We start from the raw sequence: 6,000 nt of genomic DNA, 5'->3' as shown, positions 1-6,000 counted from the left end.
TGATCTTAGGGCCAAGGAAGGACTAGGGAAGAGAATGTCCCTCTGTACTCTGCACTGGTGAGACCTCATACCTCAAATACTGTGTTCAGTTCTGGACCCCTCACTACAAGGATGTGGTGCTGCTCAAACACCCACAGAGAAAAGTGGCAAAATTGATGAAGACAGTAGATAACAAAACATTTGAGGAGCACCTGAGGGAACTGGGGCTGTTTAGTCAGGAGAAGACAAGGCTGAGGGGAGACCTCATCGTTCTCTATTACTTCCTGAAAGGAGATTTTGGTGAGGAGGGTTTTGGCCTCTTTCCTCAGGTGACAAGTGACAGGACATCAGGGAACAATCTCAAGTTACTCCAGAGAAGTTTAGATTGGATATCAGGAGGAATTTAATCATGGAAAGAGTAGTGCTCTAGCACCATTTCTGAAATAACACTTTTAGTAAAGTTAAATACTGCTGAAAATTTCTGAATGAGCTACTCACAAGACTAAGAGCTAAAATGGTCAGACATAAACAAAAAGATACTGGTAGTCTTTAGAGCCATTCAAAGAATGTCTTACCACTTATAAAGATTTATTACAGGCCACAAACATGTTGGCTGATTGAATGCCACAACCAACCAATTTAATTATTTGGATTCATGCAGACCCTAAGTTTTCTGACAGTTTTTTCAGGTGTTTTGTCAGTGAGTGGCAAGTCACTTACGTTAGACAATACACTTGTGCTGTCAGCTGTGTCACATTCATCATGATCTTTCATCTTCATTTCAACAGACTGTCGATATCAAAAAGAATTTCCCAGACTTAGTACAAAAGAAAAGGGATAACTAGGGTAAAATCCTTAGAGCAAATCCAAAGGGTCTCTTCAGGATCAACGGAGAACAGTAGCCCTAAAAGCTAGCGTGGGAGGAAGGAAGAAGTTTTAGAGTAGGGGAAACAAAAAGAGGAAGCATTCATAAGAAGAGACTGAAATATCTGAGCTAGGCTGATATGGGTCCTGGCCACAGCCAGGGTGGGAGAAAATCCCAGGAGGACTGTGTGGGGACAGTCAGGGCTGGTGTACCTTCAGGGAACTTGACATACCCTACGCACTCCTTCTCTGTGGTGCAGCACATCTTTCCTAGTAGTTTTCTTTCTGCCAAAGCAGCATACTTTCTGAGACAGCATTGGTAAGGGAGACACAGGAAAGGAAAAGATGCTTGACACTACTCCTAGCAGGGTGAGGTTAAATTAGTAAACCATGCTTCTTGTATGTGATATGGGTAGAAATCCTGCAAGCTCCCTGTATGTGCATCTATTCCCTGTTCTTTTTTCAGAAAACAAAACAAAACCCTCCACTGTACAGTGGGAGAAGGAGCACAGATGAGGAAGTCATCTCTCTTGAGGCCATAAAAGAGTAAATAGAAAACAAATGATGCTATGTGCCCATTGGGTATGCTTAATTTTAATGCATGAACAAGAGGTCAGAGAAAAGTAACCTGAAGAACACAAAACCTCAAGAGAATCACTTTCCTCACTGCAGATAAAAAGGACTAAATGTACCAGCTGTCTTGCAGGGAAAAAAAAAATAGTAAAGGACAGAGGGAGATAACACATTTGAGACAGCAATTAAGTAGGTACATTTATGTTGTGCTAAGTCTTAGGATTTCTTCTATCCTTATTTTCTTTGGAATATCAGCTATTATCAAGTGAGCTGCTGTATGTATCTTCAAAAATTTCCCTAATAACCTGTAGTTGCATGAAACAGAGGAATCACTGTCAAAGATTTTCTAGAGTTCCCACAAAAGTGTAGAAATAAATAACTACATATCCATGTGTGCAGATGGTACTCTATAGCAGTCACTATCAGAATATATTATTTTGTTCAAATTCATATAACTTCTCATGAAAGTATGCATTAAGAAATATAAGAATTCAGACCAAGTGTGTGGTCATAGTGTGAACTCTGCATTTTGAACATCAGTATGACGAAAGTCCATGTTGAGAAAGACAGGAAGTATTCATCATCAAAAAAGAGTGGTAGAAAACAAAGATAACACGGATTTATGTGTCAGAGAATAATTATTACATTACTCATTGTATGGTGACAAATAATGAAAAGATGGTAATTGTAAATACTCAAAAGATTATTTACAGGAAAAACTCACCCAATGGAAGCCTTTGGTCTGCAGGGAACCAATGAGACAATCTCCACCAATAAGGCAATCTCCAAAAGTGGTGGTCAGCCCTTAAATGAGGTCTAGAGGAGATGGAGTCAAGCTCCACCCCTTCTGGGAGCACAGCTAAACTACTCTCACCTGTACTCCCACAGCTGACCCAACACTTGCCTCAGATGATTAATCAAAGGTTCAGGCTGTGAATACCAATTTCCCATACACTCATCAACTCATTCTCATGTCACCTCTTATTGTTTACAGCCAATGTTTCTGTAAGAATAAATTAGTCTTTTTTAACTGACTTCAACAGATCATGTCCAGGTTTGGAAGAAGCAGCCCTTGGAAGATATTGTGCTCCTTAAAGCAACAGTTAACTGAGTGAGACATAATTAATATAAAACTGACCTGAGAATACCTAGCTAAGAAATGCATCAGTTAAAATCCTACACTCATTATCTCCTGACTTTACTTATCAGCTCTGAGTAATAAACCTGAGATAGAGAAGATTCTCTTTGGCAGCCTACACTGCTTCCTCTGTCACAGAAACTTCTCCCCTAGAGTAGAGTGGTGCTGGCCTCACTTCAAAGTGCTCTGTTCCCAAAATTAACTGTTTCACAGCAAGCCACATAGTTAGATAAATGATAGACTGTGAGTGTTTTACTGTGTAAATAACCTTGTTTCAAGCCAAAGCTGATTGAAGTTTTTGACCAGTTAATCAAGGGCTGAAGTTTGCTCTCAGTGCAATAGTTGTATTGTCTCACAAAAATTTTACTGATTCAAGACGTTTCTGAGAAAATGTTTTCTGGGAAAAAAATGTTCTAAAAAATTCAAGATAAAGCTTTTATCCTGCTGTAATGCTGTAATGTTCTGGTCTCTTTTCAGTAGTGTGTGGGGGCAGGACTAGGGGTAATGGGCTGAAACTTCAGCATAGGAAGTTCTGCACGAACGTGCGCAAGAACTTCTTTTCGGTGAGGGTGACGGAGAACTGGAACAGGCTGCCCAGGGAGGTGGTGGAGTCTCCTTCTCTGGAGATATTCAAGACCTGACTCACTGAAAAAGTGTGGAGGTGTGTGGTACAGCTAACATCATTGAGAGAAGCGTAAATAAATGTTAAAGTAAAACCAACAAATGTATAGCCTGAATGAGTAGATTAGACAGCATTTAGAATAACGTCTTTCTAATTTGGCTGAACCTGATGAACATCTGCCTGGCATATGTGAAAAACTGCCTGAAGCAGTCTTACACACATTAGCAGTTACTTTTGAGAAGGACATCTGAGGACAGATGAGGGGAAAAGCCTAAGTACGGGCACTATCTTTTAACATGAGGAAAGGAGAGAGGAGTAAAAGCTCAGCAACTTCCAAAAGGAAAAAGCAACCTAGAAAAACAAACATGCTTCAGGCACCTGAATGACAAACAAACTGAATAACAGCCAGCATAGTGGTTTAAGGGTGTTAGTCAAGGGGAAAAACAGCTGTGTAATAGCAGCTGCGTATTTGGACTTTGCATAGGTTTTATTATTGTCTTGTGTAGTGTTCTTATAAGCAAGTGTGTGCACACACTCAAGAAAGTCTGGATGTAGACAGGGTAGCCTGGATGAAAAAAAGAAACAAACAAACAAAACAAACAAACAAAAAAACTGTAAAATTATATTAAAAGAGGAATTTAAAACATGCCCTGTCCAAACAGAAGAGGTAGCAACAGCATTCTGTGAAGATTCATCCTGAATCTGGATCTAATTGTCCCAGCATTTGTTTTTGTACTGTAGATGATGGAATGCATAGTACCCTTGTTAAACCTGCAGATGACATAAAATGGAGAGGACCGAAGATAGTTTTAAAAGCAGCACTGAAACTGAACTTTTTCTTGATAAACTGGAGAAATTCTGAGAACAGCTGGATGAACCTCAGTATGTGCATAAACAATCAGCTGCCCAGCAGCCAGCAACAGCTGGTTCCATAGAAAATAATTCAGAAAATATCTAGGGAACATGGTGGGATGATAAGGTCAACAGCATCAGAGCAGTGAAAAACAAAAGTCATTCTGGGCTGTACAGTCCAATATTTAAGGCAGAGAAGTTGGAAATCCTTTTATCAGTGTGCCCAGCACAAGAGGAAACTTCAGCCAAGTGCTGCACCCAGCTTTGCTCTTCAGTAAAGGATCTGGAGAATCCCAGAAGAGAATGAGTTGAAAACATGATTGGGAAGAAAAATATGTGTGCAGAGGAATTTAGATTAGCCTCAAGAGGGGATCTGGAGAAGTAAAAGAGTGGAAAACATGCTTATAGAATGGCTATAGATTTTATGAGTGAAACATCTCCAGTGTTTAGATAATGCCCTGTTCCAAAATGAGGGGAAGCCATCAGCTTTGGGTGACCAAGAATTGACACCAGCTGCTTTTACTGCCCTGGAAATCATACCTAGTAACTCATATGCTCAACCATAACACCAAATCTTGCCCCAAAGACAAGCATGATAATACACAGAATTCCCTTGCTCTTAAGCTATATTTGAAGCCTGTATTTAAGAAGCAGTCAGAGCTTTGATTTAACAAGGAGAAATAAACTTACATGGGATTCACTCACTGGAAGAGGGAACACTGTGAAGAAGTAGGAGAAAGCACGTTGTTTTAGGTAGTAAACTGATATCTAATAAGGCAGACCATGTCGTTCCTTCAATAACATGACACAGGATGTGAGGAAAGGGGAGGGTAAAGAAATCAGTTAACTATCTCACCACTTAATTCTTTTCTTTTTTAATTGTCACTTTAAATTTCAAAACTGTTTAATTGTTACCATGATTGATTTGTTCTGGAAGGATGGAAATGAACGTGATGATAAGGTTATGATTTTTTCACAAAAATGTATGAGAGAAAAAAGAGCATATTGCAGCACGTTGAGTACAGCAGAAGCAGTGGCAGCTGCTACTGAGATGGATCTGCTTAATGGATTATATTGGCTCTTCTTTCCTTTCTGTAAAGGCATACAAAACCCTCTTGTGGAAGTTACCTCTGTTTATTCTAGAAATATACACTGGTTAGCTGTGGGGCTGAAAAGGAGACTACTTGTGCTCTCCCATCAGAAAATGACCTGAGATGGTCCTGAAGAGAAGTCTAAAGTTGGAGTGCTATAATTTCATACTCAGATGCTGTCCCTTCCATTCCTCTGCAAGCAGATCACTGTGCTCTCAAAACCTCAATACAGAAGCATCCTTGAGTTCAGTTGTTGTTTTTTTTTAAGGCTGAAGCTTTAAGGTCTTAGTAGATGGGAGATCAGGCAGAGTAAAATATGAGGCATGAAGCAACAGAAATCCAGGTGTCTGTAATCAAAGGGTTTTCTTGACTGGTCCAGGAACAAGAATTCTCTATTTTATCTCCTTATTGACTACAGCAAGGACCAGATAACAAAGATTAACACTCTAGAGCCTGCTTTTCCTGCAAGTGCATGGACAGAAGATGTTCATCCAGTGCATTCATGCTATGCACTGCAGGTGGCAGAGAAGCAATAGGAAAGAAACATTACTGTAATCACAGTGCCTGAAAGATGTAAGTAAGACAAGGCCTGTAGGAAGAGGAGGCAATATCTTTTATTAGACCAACTGTTAAAGTTAGAAAAATTTGGACAGGATTTCAGGCATGCAAATGCTTCTTCAGCCCTAAAATAGAACCAGCCCACTTCAGTGCTAAACATGGGTTGAAAACTGTTTCTCTGAATTTAGCTAGCTATATTTATAGCTATATATATAGACCATGTGAAAGCAAAATAAAATAATATAAAAAAAGGTAATTGGCACTTTCAGAGTTGAAGAGATGTTAACTACGTTTCACCTCTCCTCTCAGTACCTCCTGGGGGA

The sequence above is a fragment of the Coturnix japonica genome, chromosome 3 (assembly GCF_054131305.1).
Source record: "Coturnix japonica strain WE chromosome 3, WE-NBRP24, whole genome shotgun sequence".
Classification (NCBI taxonomy): Eukaryota; Metazoa; Chordata; class Aves; order Galliformes; family Phasianidae; genus Coturnix; species Coturnix japonica.
The sequence above is the reverse complement of the archived record's forward strand: the minus strand, read 5'-3'. Positions refer to the sequence as shown.